The 24,874-nt window shown below is 42.5% G+C and overlaps 1 protein-coding gene across 6 annotated transcripts in view; it reads left to right on the top strand.

Moving 5' to 3' along the window:
• Positions 1-3,822: 3,822 nt before the first annotated feature.
• The window catches only part of bahcc1.L (BAH domain and coiled-coil containing 1 L homeolog), a 220,223-nt gene continuing 199,171 nt past the window's right edge, over positions 3,823-24,874 (top strand). For 3 of the 6 annotated variants that reach the window (XM_041576471.1, XM_041576470.1, XM_041576466.1), the window contains exon 1: positions 3,823-5,505. The gene's annotated coding sequence lies outside the window, so the exon portion shown is untranslated. Of the gene's footprint in view, positions 5,506-5,970; positions 11,593-20,894; positions 21,545-24,874 lie in introns of those variants that run through there. The other 3 variants (XM_041576469.1, XM_041576468.1, XM_041576467.1) reach the window with 3 other exon arrangements.

Here is a 24,874-nt window from a genome sequence, read left to right as displayed (position 1 = left end):
GGCAATGATCTTGCTGTGGGACCCAATAACTAGTCCTTTCACTGCTGACAAGTTCATGTAGGAGACGCATTTAATTAAGTAAATAGATCCCAATATAAATGGCTGTTACTCTATAAAAAGTAGTTCATATAAATGATAAATAAAATAATTAATGTGCTGATTAGCCAGTCAGTTCATTGGAGTTAGTGGAATTTTTTAATTCATGGGTGGTCAGTTTAGTTTGCCCCGCCTGCACCTGTCATGCTTCTATGAAATGTCATTGCTTGATGTAAGTATACATATATATATATGGTGTTTTTGCGGAAGTTACATAAATTGCGTAATTTTAACATAACTTTATTCATAACATTTGATGAGTTTTGCATAGCTTCCACAATCAGACACCTTCCACCTCCTTTCTTATAGGAACAAAAGAAAGATCAGACTTTTTCTTTCCATCAGGAAGTCAGTGATCTCATTAGAAGCGAATGGGAATGGGATATCATGTCCAGGAAATTTAGGGCTCAAAACAGATTCAGCCGACTTTACCCGTTTAAGAAGGAAACCATGAAGGATCTCTGGGTGATATCATCGGTAGGTGCTCTTATCATTAACCTTGCTAAAAGTACACTGCTACCAGTAGAACCATCCTTCTGCCTAATCCATTTGTACCGTGACCTTCGGCCCAAAAGACTTTGCTAACAGCCGTGCCCCTTTGCCAACCAGAACATCTCGCCTTGTACCCCTCGTTAAGTCCAGGTGGCACCAAAGTAAGCTGAGGGCTCCTCCTGAAGCCCAACGGTGGTCACACTACTGGTGAAGCCGAGCCGAGACCAGGGTGCTTGGCACTTGTTCTGGTATTGGGTGCCGGCCGTGACATTCTGTTTCCCCTTTACTGCAGTCACCGGAAAAGAGACAAGCCCTACAAGCATGTCTCAATCAACTACTGACTCAAAGGGTCGTGGTCCCAGTTCCGCCCCAGGAACAGGGGAAAGGAGTTTACTCCCACTTCTTCCTAGTAAGCAAAATGTCCGGAACCTGGCGCCTGATTTTAAACTTAAAAGGGGTAAACCGGTTTCTGAAAGTTCAAAGATTTCCGATGGAATCCTTAGACTCGGTGAGTGCAGAAGTATGTCTAGGGGACTGAATGTGTACGCTAGACAATCAAGATCACCACATCCCAATTGCAGAGATCCACCAGAGGTTCATGAGATTTTGCTTCAACACGCAGCATTTCCAATTCACCTGTCTCCCTTTCGGGATTTCCACAGCTCCACGAGTTTTTTCCAAAATCCTAGTGACAGTGGTAGCATACCTGACATGGCAGGGCATGAGAGTCTTCCACTACCTTGACTACCTCATTCTTCTAGCCTTGTCAAAGATCCAAGCCTCAAATCACAGGGACAAGGTTATCAGGGTTCTACAAGACCATGGCTGGTATCTAAACTGGTAAAAATTCAGTTGGAACCAGCTCAGCAAGTAGCCTTCTTGGGTAAAACTTTAAATACCCACTCAGGCGTGATAAAACTGTCAACACAGAGACAACAAGATCTTCTAGGGCTGCGGTCTCGGATCATTTTGGCACCAAGTGTTTCAGCGGTCATGTTATCACGACTCATGGGCATGATGGCACCCTCGATCAGACTGGTGGCCTGGACACATTGGCACATGAGATGCAGCCAGTATCGAATGATCAACTTGGGGGGGGATCGTCAACCCAGACATCCAGATTCAAGTTGATCAACCCTTGACAGAGGTCATACGTTGGTGGCTTCAACCAAACCGTCTTCCAAGGGGGTTCCCCTATTTCCAGGGAAATGAACCACCCTAACCACTGATGCTTCTAGCACAGGTTGAGGCACAGTTCTCGATGGCAGAGCGGCTCAAGGCGTGTCCTCAAACTTACTTGAGATCAGAGCCATTCTAGAAGGACTCAAAACTTACTTGGCGTGTCCTCAAACTTACTTGAGATCAGAGCCATTCTAGAAGGACTGAGGATCCACAATCTTTTGCAGTGGATGCCCTAGTTCAACAGTGGCCGAAGGATTTATGCTATAGCTTTCCTCCTTTTCCTCTGATACTAAGGATTCTGAAGATGGTAGTGGAACACAGAGCAGAAGTCATCTGCATTGCTCCAGCCTGGCCAAGGAGACAGTGGTTTCCAACACTCCTCAGGCTATCAACACAATCTCCATGGAAGCTGCCTCTATCCAGGGATCTCCTGATTCAAGGACCGTTTGTTCACCCAGAACCAGGTGGCCTAGCCCTGACGGTTTGGAGGCTGATCGGAAAGATTTAGAGGCTTGAGGTCTTTCCAAGGAAGTAATTGAAGTTCTCGTGAACTCAAGAAAATCGACAACTAACTCTAGATACCTCAACATCTGGAAAGCCTTCATGACAAAGAGAAAGGATCGCAATGCACCCTCATCTCCAGTTTCTGTGTCTCTAGACTTCCTTCGGCAGGGACTAGAAAGTGGTCAACACACTCAAGACACATGTCTCAGCAGTTTCTGCCTTTTAAGGAGTCTGATGGGCACTACACCCTTTGTTAGTAAAATTCTTGAAACCAGCTATCCGAATGATGCCAGCTAGGAGACCGTCTTGTCCAGCTTGGGTTCTTCCCAAGTATAGCTATGCGCCTCTGTGCTGACTGAAAAGAACCGCGTGCATCTTGCGCTACGTGGCACTAAATACAGCTCACTCAAGACCGAGGGCGGTACCTAAAACGTCACTGCCCGGGGCGGTGCCGAATGATGCCAGCTAGGAGACCGTCTTGTCCAGCTTGGGATCTTCCTCTAGTCCTCAGGTCAGGACCTTTTGAGCCTATTCAATATGCTTCCATCTGGAATCTGACTTTGTAGATGGTGTTCCTGGTGGCTATTACATCAGCCAAAAGAGTTGGGGAACTACAAGCCTTGAAATCTGCTGAAGATAGTCCAGTATTCCTTCAGGACACAGTCATTCTGAAGTTTGTCTCTTCCTTCAAACCGAAGGTTGTATCAAACTTATATACCAGGGATGAGCTGTCTCTTCCTTCTTTTCGTGTCCATGCCCCAGAACACGAAAATCATCCTCTACATCTCTTGGGTGTGTGGAGAGCAGTGAATACATATTGTTCAGCAACCCAAACATTCAGGAAGGCTGACCGATTGTTTATCATTCCCGGTGGCAAATGAAAAGGAAAGACCACTTCAAAATCCACCATTTCCAAATGGATCAAGTTGGTCATCTCAAAGGCATATTCTTCCAGAGGACTTCAAGTTCCTACAACCTCGCTCACTCAACCAGAGGGCAAGCAGCTTCATGGACAGCAGAAGTTGGTACTTCTGCTGACACATTCGCTTCTCAATATCGTCTAGACGTGGCCTCGGCTACCTATTGTTTTCCTAGCGTTTCTTTTATTTACTAATTCTTAATTGCATAATAAAAATATATTTTGCCTAACCACAGTTGAGTTTTTTCCCACCCTCATAGGGAGCGTGCTACATCCCGGAGAGTGCTGATTGCTACATACTTACTGCGATTTTCCTTTCCTGGTACCTCTCCATATAAACCAGGCATGTCCAAAGTGCGGCACGGGGGCCAATTGTGGCCCTTTTTCAAATTTACACCGGCCCTCAGCCTCCATCATGAAATTAATAATAATGAGGCCCCCCAGCACCGTGTTTGGCACATTAGTGAAACGATCTGCCACTTGGAAGACCCTTTCTTTGTCTTTTGTCCCCGGGGGTTGGGGACGACAGGGCTCACCCTAGCTTTGGCATTCGTGAGCCCATAGACTCTAGACGCTTTGATTACCTTTTGGCTTGGGGCTCTTGAGTATTTTGGGACCCATGCTGTTTTGGTAGGACTCACTGAGGTACCCACACTTTATGCACTTATGGGTGTTAGAAAGCACAACCTAAGGCTTTCAATAAAAAAATAAGGTAGTTGCAGGTCACGAAGCTGGTCTAAGCGGGTAAAAATGCAGGGTTGCTGGTCAGGGTTTCAAAAATTAGTACTGCACAGGACCCAATTTACTCCCAGGACCCCATTTACTCCCAGCATGCCAATGTGGGGGCCTAGCACCTAGCACTTCAAGGGCTGAATTAAGAACACATAAGATACACAGGTGCGTTTTATTTATAACGCACCAGAGACGTATTTTACTTAGCGTAAACAAAACCACGAATTTGAGAAAATTACAGACGGAAATTAGAATGTGATCATATATTGAGCGAAGTTTTATGACTAGAAAGTTCCCTTGGAGTGGCAGGCAGCCATTTTGCATATGGGAAGGCCAAATCCTACATTATACGATTTGCTTGCAGCGATTTTACGTACAAATACAACTACGCGCCTCTGTGCTGACTGAAAAGAACCGCGTGCATCGTGCGCTACGTGGCACTAAATACAGCTCACTCAAGACCGAGGGCGGTACCTAAAACGTCACTGCCCGGGGCGGTGCCTGGCAGGCATGGGGACAATGGCAGCCCCGGGAGCGGGGAATGGAATTGCACACGGCTCCTTTAAGAGACGTCTCTACTTGTTCGCAGGGCACCGGAATTTGGGGAGAGAAGGATAAAGGCTGCTGGCAGAGGGCGACGTATTGCACACGATTCACGGCGGGTGCGAGGCCTGGAGGAAATTGGCGCATAACGACTGCTGTTGGGGGCGGCTCAGTTCCCGCAGAGCTTTAGTGCCAAATGCTTCTTCCCAAGACTGGCCGCTATCCCCAGCCCCAGAGGTTGACTTCCCGGGCAATCCTGCTGGGATCCGGCATGTTGGGGAGGGGGGATGGGGGTTCCCAATCCGCGGTGGGCGGGCAGGCAGCTTTTTCACCCTCCCTGGGAAATATATGTAATAAAGGTAAGTGCTGAAAGGAATAAAAATTCTCACTGTTTCGCCTAAAAGCCCCATTTGTGTATTTGTTAGGGGCGCGTTGGGTGCGCATTCCTGCTGGGGGAAGGGCAATGGTGCAGCAAGAAACAATAGGGCCCGCTTTAACTCCTGCCAGACCGGCGGGTGGGAGGGTGAAGGTCTTGGCATCGCTCGGGTTAAATCGCAAGGGGAGAAACAACATTTAAATGTCTGGTTTGGGGGGGGGGGGGGGGCAGAGATTACATTTCGTTTCCCTCTCATCAATTTTCTGTTTAATGTCACTGGAACTCCATTGTGGGAGAGGAGAGACGTCACACAGCCATAAATTTGTGATTATTCAGCTACCAGCAGCCTGGCCTTTAATTCAATTGATTTGCTCCAGGCAGCTAGGGATCCAAGAGCTGGAGCCCCCAAATCCTATTTATTAGAATCACGATAATAATATCGATAAGCGAGAACCCAGCAAAAAGGATCTGTACAGAGACCGCGCACTCCAAATAGGAGCCAGCAATCAAGTAACTTCCCCTTTCCCAAGAGCAATAAAAGCACAAAGTGAGGGATCTGCTAGAACAGGGAATTATTTCTCCACCCTACTCTATGCTCTGTACTGCCTGAGCTCCATTCGTCCTGGGATTGCATAGAAATGAGCCAGGACATCACTCCTAGGTAGGTCTGTTGCTCTCATTTGCCTGGATTTTTTTCTCGTTCTTTACTAATTACTGTAACGATTATAGATTTCTCTTCGATTTTACACACGAAAAAAATCTAAATATACCTTAATTCTAGATTTCCATTGTATATTTACAATTCTATATTATCATCTCTATATTGGATAACTGTAAAATTCATTTATAAGTTGCCCCAGTACTCAGCTTTATGGGTAAAAACAACGTTTTTCGGTTCGAATCTCTCCATCCAATTTGCATATTATGCAATTAACTAGAACATTTGGAACATTTTTGGCATGGCATGGACCTAAATTTAACACGTTTCTCTGATTCTGAAATTATTTGAATTACGATCGATCGTTTTAAAATAAAGTTATCGGCTAGTAATACTATTTGTAGGTTTTTATATCTTTTAATTCTCGGCTTATTAGAAAAAAAAAAAAATATATATATATATATATAGATATATATATATATATATATAGATATATAAATAGATATATAGTGTGTTTTACACGGATTAACTTTATATATTCCGAAAACAGCGGTTCTCAATTCCGGTCAACGGACGTAGATTTATTTGAGAGGCTTTAAAACAAAGCAAAAGCTGTTTTTAATGCAAGATAAAAACGAACAACACGGCTTTCTTCTCTGTTTCAAATTGAGATTTTTTTTTTGTTAAACCAATTAATCAGCACAAACAAGGCCGTTTTTTCCTCATTGATTGTCTACATTTATATCCAGAGTCGAAATTCTATTGCTTCTGTAGAAAATAAAATAGATTTTTGCTTAACGATTTTTAATTAAAGGCATTGACTTTGACTGATTCTGTAGAACAAATGTGCAGTGTCCTTTTCTGTAGGCTTTAATTTCGTTTTGCTCCAAATTCACAGCGAATTATTATACATCTGATTTAGCATATTAAATCTTTTTTGGCTAGACGCCTGCTTTCCTTTGTTTACAACTGATATACTATGGCAGATGCATAGAAAGAAATGTAAAATAACACAAAAAAAGAGGGGGATGATACACGTGCATTCTTTTTTAAATGGTATTTTACATATCCATGTATTTAAACTTTTAGTTATTGGGTTAGGGATTCCAAACGTTAGCAGTGTGGGTCTTTATAATTTATTTACTTTTTAATAGCCATTAAAGTACCACATGTATTTTAGTTGATTATTTAAAATATTTATATTCCCTTACAAGTCTTATGTTTGTAATATTAGTTTAAATATTTTGAAAGGAGAAACAATTGACATTTTCCTTTCGTTTTGGCTTTAATCTTTTTAAGCGAGCACCCCGCACCACATGGTGTAGGCTGGGATTATATTTAGTTTTGGGATGCAGTGCTTTATATCCTCCAAACATAGAATTAGGCCCTGTGCCTTCATGCCTCAGAATATACATTTTATCTCATCTGTGGGCACACACAAACCTGAGATGAGCAGCAATTTTTTGGGAGGAGGGGTCAGTGGTTTCCTCCATGTTGTTCATTATTTATACTAATCTTGTCCAATGGTTTTCCAATAGTGGAAAATCTATATTGTTTTTGGGTGCCGACATATTCCGTAGCGCTGTACAATGCAATGGCGTTTTCAAGGTTGCATATAAATATCGATTGATAGAGGAGGTAAAGAGTGGCCTGTTCATTAGAGCTTTACTCATGAACAGACATTTCTGCAAATTACCATAGGGTTCCTTTTCACCTCTTTCTTGCCTGATCAATCTAGTGATATCAGCTACAGGACGGAATTTCCTCCATTTGTAATCTATTTGATTTACCTCAGCTTGATGAATGCCCATGCCTTTAGTAATGCTTATTTGTAGCCTGATACAGTTTTTGAACATCTCTATTTCTCGGCCCATCTCTTGATTTTGTCAGAACCCAAAAGCTTTTTTTGGATCAGGGCACCTCCAGTCTCGTCTTCTTGATTGGAACACCTGACTCCAATTAGCTTTTGGAGAAGTCATTAGCTAGAGAGGGTCACATATTTTTCCAACCTGGACTGTAAATGTTTAAACAATGTGCTCAGTACTGACAAGAAATACAATTACTTGTGTGCAATTAGTTTAGACAGATTTGTGTTAGTCTAATCTAACAAAAAACTGCGTTGTTTTTTTTTTAGTAATACAGAAAACCAAATAATTCGTTTAGAAATATGTATTACTGATCCAGAATATAATATATACATATATTAGGTGCTTGTCCTGTTTATAGTAGTACCCTATTTATATGTATGCATTGAGAACTTGCACAAAGGCCCGCATAGTATATGTTCAGTCAAGGGCGTAACTATAGAGGAAGCAGACCCTGCGGTTGCAGGGGGGCCCAGGAGTGTAGGGGGCCCAGTGAGACCCTAATTAATGAGCAATTTTAATATATCTTGGTAAAATAGGCCAATTTATAAATATTTTGGGGCCCTAAATTGAATTTGCTATGGGGCCCAGTAACAACTAGTTACGCCACTGTGTTCAGTACAGTATCTATATTTATAGTCGTATAGCTTTATTTAGGAGTACTGCCCAGGCTGCTGATTGAAAGCACAAATCCTATTTGGATGGCTCATGGTAAGAGTGAATGCTGATCTGACTTGCCACGATGGTTTGTTTCAGTTTATTTATCTGTGTGTATTACATACATTTAATTAACAGATTGGTGTTTTTAAGGAAAAACAATCGGATTTAGTGATAATGCAACACACAGACCACAACCATTTTGTGGCTTCATTTGTGTCCCAAAGAGTGTCGACATAATACTGATGTTCTCTTGCCATTTGCAGAAAATTAAAGACTTGAACATTTTATTATCACGTGTTACTACTGCTTATTACTGCTTTGTACAGTATTTATATATAAAAAATAAGGCAAACTGAGCTAGGGCCTCTTATTGGGGATTTGCTAATGATCCTGTATTGCTACATATACTGGCCCCCACAACAAGTAGTTAGTCATCTTGCAGTTGAGACTGAGCTCGCCCATTTGGCACTGGTACAGAATAAAATAGGTGCAAGTGGTGTTGATCATTGTGCAGGAAGCCCAAGATTTTTACACAATGATAAAGATAACTCATTGTTTGCACTTGGTTTTTAAGACTGAACTTTATTTTAATGTTTCTTAAAAATAGAGCACCTATTCATTTAAACCAACAGCCTGTAATCTGCTAATAACGGTTAATTTTAGGGTTATTATTAGCACAGTCGTTTAAAAACACATGAAGTTGCAATGCATTGTCTGTATGGAAATATAAATAAAAAAACATAAGTATGTATGTGTGTGTATATAGGTAATGAGCTCTTCCTCTTAATAACATCAAAAAGTTCAGTGAATTGTCCCTAAGATAATTAATTAAGTCCAACCAAAAGGAGCATTATTTTTTTACTGGAGAAAAAAAACCTTATGAAAAAGGGACCAAGCTATAATTGTACACACGTAACTGGTCTTCTAAGTGGGTCTGACAAATGAAACAGTAGTTATCCAAAAACTGTCTGTGTTTCTGAACTGGTTCACATTTTTGCTTTTTAAGAAATGTTGATCTTGAGTGCATTTAGACCATATTGGTAGTGTTCTTCTGATACAGAACAACGGTGTGTTGCGCCTGGCGCAGAGCACTGGATGGCAGTGTTGATCGTGTCTCTGGGCGACTGGCTTCCCAGGCAAGAATAGTCGGATTCCCCTCGGCCTCTTCAACAGCTTTGCTCATTTTCATTGCGTGAGCCTGAGGCAGTGGCCGCCTGGCCGGGCCTGTAGAGAGGGAAAAAGTCTTTCCAGAAGGGAATGCTGTGTGCTCATTTATCACAGAGCTGTCCGTCATCCCAAATCAGCCGCTCTCAATAGCATTGATCTGCCCAAAGTCCGTGTTTGCACTGATTAGTTTGCACTAATAACTAACAATGCCGGCCTGTAATAAAGCTTAAACTGGGCGCACAAGTCTCCCTGCTGCATTTCACTCTTATTATGCGGGCCCTCCGTGGGGATTGAGGACAATAGGCTCTCTTCCCCCGTGTCATTCCTGCACTATCACGTCCAATATGGACTGATGAGAGAGGTTTAAACTATCTCCAGCTCGCCCGGAGGGACACATGGGATTGAGACCGTAGCCCTCTCAAGTCTGTTCTTACTGTGGTGGGCGAGAGGGTTTGTTGCTAGGCCTGTGTGTATATATAAATATACAGCACTATCGGGCAATGATTGGCACTTAAGATAGCAACGTGGGATATACATTTAAATATTCATGTGTCTCCACCACCCCGAGGCCTCAGAACAGTCCCTGTCCCTGGTCATTTCTGCGAGTGCATCCCTGAGTGTGAGAGGGGCTGCCAGTGGCCTATGTTACCTTTCACTCCTTCCACTAATATAACCTTATTTCTACATGCGCCAACTCTTCCATAATGTCGCCTGCCTCCTGTAGAAGTGGACTGAGCGAGGCGGATATTGTTGTAGGGAGAATAATATACACTATTTCCATTGTGGTTTACTATCTCATATAAAGCTCCTGCTGTAACACTCGTGCATCCACAAACACCAAAATCACCAAATCAATTCATGTGCAGGTAACAGGAGACTTGGGGACATTTCACTTTCATTTCCCCTATACCAATTATAGAATGATTTCTATTTTAACGTTTTGAGTCTATGAATGCAAGTCGCAGAGGCCCGGTGAGAGTCAGATGGAGAGCACTCGCGCTGGATGGAGAAGATGTAGGGGCAAAGTGGGCACTGATGGAAAAGCCAATGGACAAGGGCAGACTCCCCGCACAAATATCCAAACCAAATACAGATGCACACGTGTGTTTTGTTTGTTTTTTATATTTCTGGGAGGAAATTGTGATATGTTCTTTGCACAAGCCTTAGATAAATAGTTACATATTTCTCACAAAGTCTCTGCTATATCCCTACATATCTAAGCTTTGGATCAAGCCCAGGGTCTTAGGTAGGTAGGGTCTGCTGCAGAATTGGCTTTGTTTCTCTGCTCCCATCTCAGGCCAAAAGTCGGCGCAGCGAATACCCGCGTGGCGATTAAATGTAAGTCATGGCGTTTATTTTAGCTTTAATGCGGGGTATCTATGTAGACATGTGTGGCATATGTCTATGCACACAATGTGTAAGTGTGCCACCACATCACAGTGTTAAAATAAACGAGTGCTTCTTCAGTAATTCTGGATCCAGTGATCTCATTTCGCACCAAACGCACATCACTATGGATTTGGCCCACGCAAAATGCACTTTATATATGATCTAAAATACACACAAACATTATTTATTTATAAGTAATCTACACATGATTTGTGTGTATTGTGGTCATTATTACAGCTGTTTGAGTGCTGTCATAAGTGACTAGAATACTTACAGGAATATAAAGAGTGAAACATTTTGACGATTTTTATTCTATGTGATGTCCCGATGCCTGGCGACTATTTAGACTGACCCAAAGCAATGATTTATGGCAGAGGATACTAAGGGGCTTTGTCCTCGGGAGGGAGATGTGGTGTGCCTGGGTTAGAATGGCTAGGGCACAGGTAGAAAGAAAAGGGAACCAAGCCGGACGGTCTCCTATCAACTACCTATTACTGTAGATATTACTTGTAGAATCCATATACTTAGGATACAACCACAACAGCGATGACTCTAAAAAAAGGTTTAGAAGGCATTAAAATTACACTAGGAGACACCTAGGTTATTTGGTTGCTGCTCCCCTGCCCTTTTACTAGTGGTCTATACTGTCGCCCTTTCCAGTAAAATGTTTATGCAGGTGGGGCGTTACCCTAAGATGTTAGATGCCCCCACGTCTTGCCTTGCACGAGGCGCACAATAAAGACGATTTGGGTAAGAACAGCAGCTCCTGTGCTGAATGATCCCATTCAAACCAGGCTGCCTCTATTACCCAAGCACACAGCTGCTTGTGGGGAGGGGGCCACCTCGGGCCTTCCAATGTCGGCTTGTGCTTTACCAAGAGTCAGACCAGCGTCTCCAGTACCAAGGCATCAAAGTCGGTGTTAAAAGGAATCCCGTGTAACGGCCCCCGATTTGCTGGAATCGGTTCGGCACATGTGGTCTGGGACCTTGGCATTGGAGACTAGTGGAGGTAAGACACGGGGCAATAGGAACTGTGCGTGTGTGTGAGTGACAGACTACACCTCTAAAAGTAACACGTGACCCATCCACCCCCCTTTTCCACACACATACAAAAAGGAGACATTACCGAAACCCCTCAGGAGACTTGTCTCTTCAATAAGTACATGTGGCCTCTGTTTTAACCTGTTCTCTGCCCTGTGGCTGGATAGAAACGCACTGGTTTTCTAAAGGTGTGGGAAGGGTTACCTAGTCACAAGGGTTACCTAGTCACTATCCTCATACAAGGGAAATGTGCACTCCAAAAATACATACAATAGTCGTTTATACCGGGGGGGGCGGGGGAGTTACAGCTACATGCATACCATCTATATCCAGGGCTTATTAGGCGATCATTTAGGCTGACGGTTTAATCAACATAAATGTATTTATAGACTATGCAGAATACAGATGGGAAGGCTAGAACATTTAGGGTTTAAGCAGATTTCCCCAGAGTGGGGTGGGGTGATCCCAGAGCCTACCACAAGTGAGCAATAAACATTTTCGGGGATGCGATGCCAATAAACAGATACTAGATATGTCCGAAAGTATGACATTGGTCATACATTTGTCTCCTTGCCTGCTTTATTTTGGAATACACATTTAAAGGGAAAGTTCGCCTTTAAACTCAAGTTTAGCAAATGTCAGATTGATTCAATTTAAGCAACTTTAATTATGACAATTAAAAATTAATGTCATTGTTCGGCAGGAGTCCATAAAAGCATTATTTACCTCCAGAGCAGACTTATGGATCCAGGAAAGTATCTGTGGGACAGCTTTATGTTAAAAAGATCTCAGTTGGGTGTAGCTTGAATACGTAAATTAGTACTTTCCTATTGTAGTTTTTTTTTTAAGTGACTCCTATTGAGACAATATTCACAGCAGGTTAAGCCTGGGGATAAATGTGAAAGGCCTCACACAACTCCACCCTATGTCAGCGGTTATATCAGCATATTTATATTGTCCAGCTCATGGCCTCTAGAAATAGGTACAATACACAAGAAGCAACCCCAGAAGGCGGCACATTGAGAGCTTTCAACACTACACAGGTTAGCCCTGACTTACATTGGCACATTGGTTCCTGCCAGGCTTGGCATCTCTGCTTCTAGTATTTTATTCATCCCCAACAAGGTGCTCGTATTATTTATATATTATATTATCATATATAGACTTAGAGATGCCACAGGCTGTGTTTTTACATAAGCGATGATGGTGACATTTTTCTTTAGTTCAGGGGATACATTATTTCTTATAATAAACAGGTTTTGTAAGTCATGTGAGGTGTCAACTCTAACATGTTTATAGGGATATATTATAAAGTTTATTCACACAACTCTTGTATTATAGGTTAGCAATGTGTGAAGAGACAATATAAACAGGAATAATAAACATACATTTAAAAAGTTTCTGTCTAAATTGTTTAATAGTTCTTAAAATTCTGAGAATGAAAAAATACCTTCTTTCCTGCCCAGTGGATACACTACATAGACTAGCCATGTATGTGTGTGTGTATCTATCTATCTATCTATCTATAGTCAATATACCCTAATGTGGGCCAAAACGTCCTATGTGTGATATGCACAATAAAAATTAATTAATCACAGAAATGGTGTGCGGGTCTTTGAACAAATTAACAAATTTATATATATCATTGCGAATCAGTTCCTTTATGTACAAGTGATGTACATTGCAGCATTCAACACCAGACTCAAGGGGGCTGTGAAATGTTGGTTCTTAAAGGGGTTTTTCACCTTTACATGAACTTTTAATTTGATGAGGAGATGGATATTCTGAGACAATTTGCAAACGGTTTCCCTTTTTTTATTATTTGTGGTTTTTGAGTTGATTAGCTTTTTATTCAGCAGCTCTCCATTTTGTAGTTCCAGCAATCTGGTTGCTAGGGTAAGAATAACCCTAGCAAGCATGCAACTATTTCAATAAGAGACTGGAATATGAATAGGACAGGACATGAATAGAAATATGAGTAATAAAAAGTAGCATAACAATAAATGTGTAGCCTTACAGAGAATTTGTTTTTAGATGGGGTCATTGACCCCAATTTGAAAGATGGAAAAAGTCAGGTGATAAAGGCAAATAAGACCAATTTAAAAGTTGCTTGGAATTGGCAATTCTATAACATACTAAAAGTTAACTTTAAGGTGAACCACCCCTTTAACAGCCAGTGCATTACCTGTAACCAGAGCGTTGCCATTGAGCTATACCTGCAAGCTGAGTATGCAATGTGTTATGTTTTGGGTAGCTGAGGATGAGTAGAGTATAACAGTGCTTTATTAGCAGAGTTATGCAGGCATTACACAACAGTAACTTTCACTTTCACTTTTTAAGCTACCAGGAAGTATGCACAGTATCAGTGACATCTACAGGCCATTTGTATAAACACAACATATTCCCCCCTATAGTAGAAAAGTATTTGGACAAATGTAATAAACAACAACAATGCATCTTAAAGCAATAATATACATTATTCACATCACATAGTCCTGGGTCCATTCAGTAGTTTTCTGATTCTCTCAGTACACCTTATAGGTTCACTTTCTTCAGGCCTATTGCAGGAGTAGTAAAATGTCCTTCATCAAATGGAGCTTCTCCAAAGTCATATCTAACAGGAACAAGATGACTTGCATTCCATATGCGTCCATCAGACAGTTCATATGTGTATGGTCCTCGCTGGCGTCTCACTTCAAGTGGTGTAGTAAATTTAGATTGTCCTTGTTTCAATATTCCTGGTTTCTTAATTCTGACTTAAGATCCAGGCTGAAAGTGCACTTCTCTTGCACCACATTTTCTGTCAGTATTTACTGTAATAGTCCATCAAGGTTATAGCAAATCTGCAGTCTATAGGAAAAGGACCGACAATATCAGTAGCAAGTTTTTCCCATGCTGAATCAGGAAATGGTACAGGTTCTACATCTGGTCTCAACTTAACTTTGTGTACAAAGTTCTTTCCACAACCCAGTGAAGTGTTGCTTTGTGGTGAAATTTGGCTATGTGGCAGGCACTGGTGCTGTAGTAATGAGACCATCAACTAATTGTAGGTTTAATGCAGCAATGAGATCCCATCCTTGTTGCTATTTGTTATGTTTTGGGTAGCCGAGGATGAGTAGAGTATAACAGTGCTTTATTTGCAGAGTCATGCAGGCATTACACAACACTTTCACTTTTTAAGCTACCAGGAAGAATGCTTAGTAACAGTGACATCTACAGGCCATTTGTATAAACACCACACAATGCAATGCAAAGCGATGTGCATTTTATACACACACACTTTTAAAAGTGTAAAATGGCTTCATATGGTTATCAGTTTATTGTGCCATAGAGATGGGCTGCATGGCCGCATTAAAAAATCGCACAATTACACCATCCATCTCTAAACTGACATATGCTGTACAGCTGCACAGATAAAATAATCTATAAGTTTAAAATAAGTAAAGAGAGAGCTGGATGCAGTATCGTCCTCCAAGCTTTTTGGCTGTTTACATAACTTTTATTTTTGTTAATGAAACGGAAATGTATAAAGATGTAGAATCACTATTTCTGTTTGAATTTCTAATAAATATTCAACAATATATCACGACTGACATCTATTCCTGTGTTGAATGACCCAGACTTTCTGTAAGTGTGCGCCTGTAGTTCAGCTATAACACATGGACAGCTGCATGGAATCACCCTGGCTATGTCGGCGATAGCGCTTCACAAAGGGTTATAAGGCAAGTAGTGTCCTTTTTTTCACTGGCCTTGTGGCTGCGTCAAAAGGGGTTAATAGCCTATGTAGTTCGCCAGTTTGCCAGAGCGTGAGAGGGTTAATGCTAAAAGCCAAGTTGGAATGTGGCCACTGGCCAGCTGAAGGTTTCGAGCTGAGGTGGGTAAATATTTGGCAAATGCTGTGTTATCTGTTGTGTAAGTGGAAGGGAAGTGTGACATGCCAGCACTGGATGTCTCTTCCATTTCTATGGGAGATCAGTAAGTCAGCACTATCCAGCAGGAAAGGGGAGCCCAGCTTCTATTCTGTGCTGTTTGCAATGTAATGCCCTCTCTGGGCTGTCACGGAATAATAGATCACTGTACTGAGCTAGCTATATCATCTATTTGGTTATTTTAGGGTTGCATGTAATATAGTGTAATACAGTGCTGCTGATCATGAACTACACATGGTATATAGTGCAGAACTGGGGGCACACATGGACTAAATACATTATGGAGATGCATAGACTGTACCAATACAATATTATACACATATGCATTTGACACAGTAGAGCGTATACTACAGCCCATGGTACTGTTATACATAACATGCCAGTATATGCAGAGTTCGGTTGGCAGCATAAACATTTTTCATCCTGACACTAAATCCTCAGAACTGGCTAGAGAATTATTCATGGGAAGGTTGCTGGTCTGGTCTCATTCGTCCCAAAATGGAAAATGTGTCTTTGATGATTCTGTGGCAGAGCACTTGCCCTGCTTTAGGGCAGCTCAGTATTTTTTTTTCTCACCAGAGCAAGGTCGTACTATAGCACAATGTATTGCAGCTTTTCCTTACTTTAGCAAACCAGAAATTATACACTGCCACAAAAGCTATGAAATAGAGGGGTGGGTGTGTGGGAAAGGGTGGGGGTAGTGACTCTTGGAAGACGTTTGGAAACTACATGGATGTCCTCTGTCACCAGATGTGATGGAAATGGCAATTGCTATACTATAAGAAGGACATCAAATGCTTCACATATAGATCTTTTGCGAGGAATGACTATACAGGTCAGTGGGGTTAGTCTTCCAGCATGAAGTGGCTATTAAGTATAGTCATCCCCAGTTATACTGTATGTGCACTGTTCCACCATCACATGAATTACATGTGACCCTTTGCAAAGAAGATAATATAAATCTCCTAACAGATTTGAAATACATTTCCTTAAAAGTACCTTTAATGTTTGAAAGGGTCGGTAAAGTCATTTGATGGTATTTATACCAAAGTACCGAAAATGTATGTTCTATAACACTAATAATAATAAATAATAATAAAGTGCTTGTACTGAACATACAGGTTTCTGCAAAACACCAAGATAGTTTAGTCAACCCCGAATAAGGGCTAGAGAGAGGGCACAACTCAAATGCAAACTAAAGGCCTGCTAGCACCCATCTCAACTATGACCACCCCAATAGATTTCCCTTTTCTAATTACTTTATCATATACGTTTAGCAAATAAAAGAGCCAAAACCTCAAATCAAGCTCAAAAATATATTTAGTATAAAGATTAGACACTCAGCATCTGGGAAAATGTGCAATATAAGTTCAGCTTTTTCCATTCAAGCATACGATTCAAATACACCATTAGAAATGCACGTGCATTTTATTTTAAATATGTATGTTTTTATGTTTTTATAGGGGAATGGAACCTTGCTAGATATTAGATTTTGGGCTTATGCGCGATTAAATATGATTTTACTTCCGGACATGTAAATGTGCAGTTTGGAAATGCCCCATCAAATATTAAGAGATAATGCTTTGTTAGAGATATCTATCGCTCCTTATTCCGTCATAATTATTTTCGTTACATCATAAATTATGTGTATTTTTAATTGCATACTATCCCTCTAACAGCATATTTTTATACTAGACTGTGGATCGCAAAAAATGTCCGTGACCTTCTGTGGCAGTCTGTGTTTGTATATACATTTTGTGTGGCTCCGAATATAGGAATATTCGGAGCCACACAAAATGTGTATACAAACACAGACCTGGGATAGGATACACGTCTGCTTTCCTTTTAAAGCTATTATGGATTCATTTGGCATGTCCCTGAGGAATCACTCGCATAGGATTACAGCACGCATATCGCATTCACATATATCTGAAGATAATAACACACCACAAATTATTAATGTTCCGTCTATAAAGCGGCCCTAAATATTAACCCAGTGAAACCGGAGACTGACGCGCTTCTATTTCACAGTGATCTGTTTATTGGAAAATTGCACAAAAAGTCAGCACTTGGCCACGAATAAGCAGAATTCCTTCCCTATACCATAATATGATGTGTTTGTGTCCCCCGCTCTGCTACACCTCACAGGGTTATTTATGAATTTGACTCCCCATGAGAGTCCGCATCTCCACGCGCTCTATTCAGCATTCTTGCCTCCTGTACCCCCGATGCTGAGCGTTTCCATAAGCGATCACTTCTGTCTAGTCTAGTAGTCATAATCGTCGCACCAACGGTGGGACGTATTTGTCCCATTATTGGAAAGGCAGAGGGGATTAGAGAGTTGCCATAGAAGGCACAAAGCACCCCCTTTACTCATTATTGCCCAGAGTACGTCGGTACTACTGCTGAAGGAAGGTCGATAAAAGACCTCGTGTCCCTGTACCTCCAGAACCCAGATGCCCAGGCCCCACTCTCTTCAAACCTCCGCTCTGGCCTCCACTCGCTGTGCAGTGTGCGCCCCGGAAGCAGGAAGAGAAGCGCATGAAGACGAAAGGGGGAGCGTGAAGGCAAAAATCTCCTCTCAGCTCCCGCACTTGATTTAGACAGAGGGCCGCCGCGGTGTCATTATTCCTGTCCCCTCTGTAGGATAGCAGGCCGTCAGCGTACCTTCCATGCACAAGGGAAACCCAGAACCCCCCTGCGCTGCCCTGCATTATTTTTAGGCTCTCTTTAATAGTAAATGCATCGTTTCCCTTTGAAGCCCTCACACTTTGCTCTCTTCTTGGCTCTGGGACCACGGGGGTCTGCCTATCGAAGGGGGGGGGTACTTGAAACCGTCTCCAGTTTATCTGCTTTCATCAAGAAGTCAGGGCAGCCTGGAAACCGCCGGGCCCAGTAATTGCTTTTTTCAAGCAGCCCAGTGCGGACTGGCTAGCAGCCAATAAGCGCCTTGTTTACAATCCGTGATTGACAGCTAGCTGGCAAGCTTCCAACCAATCACAGAAGTCTCGTGGGGAAATAAAGAAGAGGAGGGTGGTGTGTGGGTTTTTAACTCTTACCTGACTGCCCTGATTGTGCGCTAGTGCTTTCTGCCAGACAGCAGTGATTTATTAAAGGAGAAATCGCGTTGAATTTATGCGGCTCGGAATAACAAGACATCTTCCCACTTTAACATTACACACGTTATCCTGAAAAGCTTCTTTTATATGAAACGTTTATTCTCTGCTGCCCATCGCGTGTTTATTCCATTTGTTTCCTAAAGTGGGAGGAGCTTATAGTAAACGACTTGTTCGGCTTGTTTTAGGCACAAGATCTATTGTTACACAAGAGCTTGACCCATGTGGCTGCAGCTGCAATCGGGTGGACTGGACTTAACCCAAACTGGATGAAAGTTCCGAGCGAAAAGAAATGAGCCTCTTGACAACGACTCAAGAGTGTGGGAGTTCCCTAGGTTTCTGTTTGGTACTGAAATGGAAACGTGGGTATTTGTTGACCAGGGTGTGAAACTGTCACCTTATAACTATACTGACAAAATATGTATCAATGAACATTACCTCTCTCTGAGGGAAAGGGGAAGAAAGGAGAGAATTGAGGTTGACGGTGTCAGTCTGTCCTTGCAAAGTTAATACCATAGTAACTTTAGCAGATCCTGACATTGGCCCCTACTGACCCTTCCCCGGGCCCAGCCTCTTATGCTTGTCAGAGAAACACAATGATTTGGTTTCGGTTCAGCGATTGCGGTGCTCTGACTGACCCTATAAAGAAAGATGTTGACCCTCTCCCTGACAGCGAATAGTCTCTGAACTGCGTCAGCACACATAGTTTGATTTCTTTAAAGGGATACTGTCATGGGGAAATTTTTTTTTAAAATGAATCAGTTAAAAGTGCTGCTCCAGCAGAATTCTGCACTGAAATCCATTTCTCAAAAGAGCAAACAGATTTTTTTATATTTGATTTTGAAATCTGACATGGGGCTAGACATAGTGTCAATTTCCCAGCTGCCCCAAGTCATGTGACTTGTGCTAAAACTTCAATCACTCTTTACTGCTGTACTGCAAGTTGGAGTGATATCAGCCCCTCCCTTTCCCCCCCCCCAGCAGCCAAACAAAAGAACAATGGGAAGGTAACCAGATAGCAGCTCCCTAACATAAGATAACAGCTGCCTGGTAGATCTAAGAACAACACTCAATAGTAAAAACCCATGTCCCACTGAGACACATTTAGTTACATTAAAAGACCAGTAACATTAAAAAATTTTTTTTCAAAATTCGTTAGTGTAGAACGAAAAATAAACATCAAGGCAAATAAAACTTTTAAATTGCAAAGCCTTTATTAAGAGATAACTTACCAAAACTCCATTTCCTGTCCTCTTCTAAAACGGCGAAAGGGCGACCATCCATGCAGCGGTGTTCAACTTCTCCTCCCTGGCTATTCTAGTGACAGTATGTGAAGGAGGCAGAGGTCCGCTCTGCAGCGCTTCCCCTATTCCCAGCAGTCGGACTTTGACTCCAGCCTTTCCTCGTCCGGCAAGGAAGAAGAAGAGGAGGAGGAGGGCAGCCTCTGCCTCTTCAGCGGCAAGTGTTGTCTGCAGGCGTACCGATCTGCTGAAGGACTACGGTGCACAAGCGCATGGACAAACCCCTTGTTCCCATGATGTGCCCACCTGAGTGTGCCTGGGGCTGGCAGTCCCCGCTGCTGCAGGAGAAGGTGGCGATTTAAAAGTCCAGTAGCGCCGAACCACTTGCTATCCGTCGATGCGGGCTACGAGCCGGTAGCACTCCCGGCTCAAAGGCGGAGCGGAATGCCACGGTTTGCAGGAGCTGTGCACTTGGAGAGTGCACTTGGCCGCGTGGAAAGCCTTGTGTTTGCGCAGCTCCTCCATGTCGCACTGATCCATGCGCTTGGGGATATTCTTCAGCAGATCCGTGCTCCTTCAGACAACACTTGCCGCTGGAGAAGCAGAGACTGCCCTCCTCCTCTTCTTCTTCCTCGCCAGACGAGTAAAGGCTGGATTCAAAGTCCGACTGCTGGGAATAGGGTAAGCGCTGCAGAGCGGACCTCTGCCTCCTTCACATACTGTCACTAGAATAGCCAGGGAGGAGAAGTTGAACACCGCTGCATGGATTTTTGAAAAAATGTTTTTTAATGTTACTGGTCCTTTAAGAAGGAAATACAGCAGCCTGCCAGAAAGCATTTCTCTCCTAAAGTGCAGGCACAAGTCACATGACCAGGGGCAGCTGGGAAATTGACAAAATGTCTAGCCCCATGTCAGAATTCAAAATTGAATATAAAAAAATCTGTTTGCTCTTTTGAGAAATGGATTTCAGTGCAGAATTCTGCTGGAGTAGCACTATTAACTGATGCATTTTGAAAAAAACATGTTTTCCGATGACAGGATCCCTTTAAAGTACTCGCCGTTGCACCTATGGGACATTGGCATTCCTAATGAGTATTTCTACTCAGCACCCTGCTAGAAATCCCCCTTCCTGTCTCTTATAATTGACCCTCACATAACCCCCTTCTCCTAACCCTTTACCCTCTCGCCTCCCATTCCCCCATACGCCTTCCACACTCCCCCACACTTGAATTAGGCGCCTTTGTGTTGCATAGCATACCAACCCCCTCCAACCCCACCCTCATTGACGACAATTCTCCACCTTCATCCTCCTAAAGACAGCCGATTGGCAGGTCGCAGACTTCCTGCTGTCCAATCGGGCCGCCTGTTTATGCCAGCAGAGCGGCACGAGTTCCCTGTACGGCGGCCAATGAGCGTAGTGTCCGGGCCCGGCTGACTGGCAGCGGCTCATTAGTATGCGGGAGGGAGGAAGGATGGGGCAGTGTGAGAGTGTGTGTGCGTGTGCGCGCGCTGCGAGCGGGAGAGGGGGGGCTGCAGAGAGGCTCAGGCCGGAAGCGCCCTGTCCAGTCACTGCATGCAGAGCCCGGGGAGAGCGCTGCGCCGAGCTGCCTGCCCATGCACCCACTGCTCTTACAGTAAGTACCCATACTCCCTTCCCACGGGCCGCCATTATCATCTCTGTGACTCGCGGCAACCGAATGGTTTGAAATACCCGAAAGCTCTGCTCGAATTTTACAATTGGGCACCAAAGCACCACTGAAATGTTATGTTTTATTTTAATATACAAATCGCGTAGTATAACATGGCGATTTTACACTAAAAATGTGACGAGAATTAGACGGCTCTCGTAAAAAAAAAAAAGAATATTTAGAAAAGCAATTTGTGAACCAAGTGGTCATTTCTCTCCTTAGCCGGCACACGGCCACGGATTTCCTTTCTCTAAATAAAATTGTATTGTTCGATCAGATCTCATAATTAGGAAAGACCATATATACAGATAGAAAAATATGTACAATTTAGCGCTTTCTGTACACTTAGATGCTTGGATCGATAACATATATATTTTTTTGCTTGATCTTACGGTCTGATGATCGCATTTGAAGCAATTAACTCCATAGATTTCCCCGAAATCGCAATGAACCCGTTTATGAGAACGACGGCAATTGTACTGGGGATTTCTATTGCCCCATTTGACTGGCCTTGGGGTGCCCTTGGTCAGGGTATATATCAATCAAGATGTGGATTGCTCCCTGGGCCCGCCTGTGTGTCTTTACATTGGGCAGCAGCAGCCACGGTCTCGGGGAAAGCTGCAAAGTGATGGGGAAAAGAACAACCTTCATGAAATACAACACATTATCCTCTCCAATTTTTGGGCACCTTCATATTTTTATCTTCTCGGATGTGTGTCTTTCTATCCCAGTTCTGCCCTTAATTTACACGATGAATTTCTTTTGGATCCGTGGCTGATTTGTATTGCCCTGGCTTCGTTGTGTTGTCGAATGGCAATTCGAACAAGGGTTTAATGCACAAATTTCACAGATTAGTTTTTTATTTTTCATACAATTTAAAAAAAAATCCGTGGGATGCGCCTTTACAGTTAGCTTTGGACGAGATCAGTGAGTGAGGACTGATCGTATCGCTAACCAAGTGGAACCTCTTCGGTGCACGCTGCCTTCTTTACCCCCTGGTCAGCGCTCGTCTGAGATGGGAAAGACTGTCATCGTCTCCAGATTGCACACAGCCCACGTTACGTACTGATCGACTGCAAGATATGGACTGCATAATGCATACTATTTGTATATCTGAATAATAGCCAATACCTTACCAAAAGGACCCGTGCAGATTCTCAGAGCCAGTGCTCATTTTTGCTCCCCGGATCAAGGAATGTGAATGAAGAATGGATTTCCTTTGTGTGTCTGGCGCATATAGTGCCTTTGGGATTTTTTTTCCCCTTCGAATTATTTTTTTTTTAAAATTGATTCTACGTTTATTGTTTTACAACTTAAACATGTCGGCTTCATTGAACTTATTTTTTTTCCTTACATTGTTGTAACATTCATGAGCTTGTTTGCAACTGTACAACATGGAAAGGAGACGGTTTAACCTTAAAACTTTAGGAAAAGGAAATCCTTTGAAAACCAAAAGAGAATCCTTGTTCGTTTCTGTTTATTTGCAATGCCAGGCTGTCTAATAAATATGGAAAATTATCAGATAGGCAAATATTTATTTTCAGAATGGAAGATGCCTGCAGTTGTAGCTGAAAGTAAAACGCAGCACAATTCGAGCAGAGTTCAATTAAATCTGCAAGAAAACAATGATGATTTATATGAACTTGTTAATACTTTGGAGGTAAAGGGGGATATCCAAGGGTGAATTTTGGCACAGGCGGTGCTGTGGTGGATTAGATATAAAACAGGCTTTCTTTATCTAGGATGTGCTTTATTAAATATTAATATAATACAGGCTGGGAATTCTAGAGAAAATATTACACCCACACTGACAAGTATGTGTCAATTTAGATCAACTGACACACGCATTTTTAGACTTAGGGATCTGCTTAGATCTGGGGACAAGAGCTGGCAATATCCACCCTCTTGTATATAAATAGGGATATAACATTAAGCAGCTCCCTAGAAGGTGCACAGTGGGGTCATGGGCTCTAATTAATGGAGTGTCTGGTCTACCCCACCCTAATGGCACGGATAGGGTTAAATTCCCAAAGGCCTGCTGTCCTCTATGAAGCTCGATGTCCTTTAGCTTTAATCTTGAGTCGTAAGGGCTTTAATCACCCCCAAAATGTAAGGTGATGTTGAGATTATTCTGTTTAGAATGTATCCTTTAAACCCCACCAGCTAAAGAGAAAATACTTTATACCCAAACAACATCCTTATATCTGTGAGTACTACTAGCAAGCCTACTTCAAGCTACAGCTTCTCATATTCTCCAACATTCTTACATACCGCACGGCAGTGGTAGTCTCTATGCATATGTTTCCTACATATATGCATGCACAAAGCCAACTCAGTATAAAATGTTAAGTGAGTATATCGGAGAGAAATGATTGGCATTTGCAGATACTGCCCTTTGTCTGTCCCTGTGGGGGTCCCTGTGTGTGAGTTTTTCTCTTTATCGTTAAAAAAAACAAAACACTGTTCTACAGACATAAGAAGATTTTATGCACCGATTGGACATTTACAATAAAGCCCCGATAAACCGCGGTCCTCCGTTTGATATTCACCCTGTTTCACTACATACACATAATTCTATCTAAATAATTAAGAATATACAAATTATGTGACTCCAATGGTACTGTAGAAATCAGAGAAATGGTCTCCCAATAAATGATACATTGCTGTGTTAATCTGATTAATATTTGCCTGACAAATCAAGGCCGTTTTCCATTGAATTCCGTATAGATTATGGGTATGATGGTGGAACAGGGCCCAGTCTATGCCAGGATGGTAATAAGTAAAACTGCTCGATTACGGGATTCCTACTGCAGCATGGAGAAACCCCGGTGTGTGAGGGTTCATATGCCAGCTGGGTGCAACTGTTATAGACTATTTTTTGAGACTTCTTGCGACCCAGCTCAGGCGCAATGTGCGCTCCTATAAATGCCCTTTTTCACTGTGCCAGAAAGCTCTCGGGGCAAAAGCTGCTCCTTACAAGGTGTGAATTATCTTTTTTTTTTTTTTTTAGACCGAAACGCTATCTGCGTTGGATAATGACTTAAGTTTTCTCCTGTTGAGGTCATCAATAATTGCTGTTACCCTACTGCCCCATTCACTGCCATACTGCGATCAGACTACAATTACAGATTCTTGTGCCCAATTTATTTGGACTCCAAGCAATCAGTTCTTTCCAGTCTCCCTACGTCTGGGCTCCTTTGGCACCCATGTGTATGCCTTTCTCTTAAAATCTGGGCCTTTACTTTGCGCTTTCCAGTGTGATGCTCGCCCATTGTC

This window comes from Xenopus laevis, chromosome 9_10L (assembly GCF_017654675.1).
Source record: "Xenopus laevis strain J_2021 chromosome 9_10L, Xenopus_laevis_v10.1, whole genome shotgun sequence".
NCBI classification, from domain to species: domain Eukaryota; kingdom Metazoa; phylum Chordata; class Amphibia; order Anura; family Pipidae; genus Xenopus; species Xenopus laevis.
The sequence above is the reverse complement of the archived record's forward strand: the minus strand, read 5'-3'. Positions and strand labels throughout refer to the sequence as shown.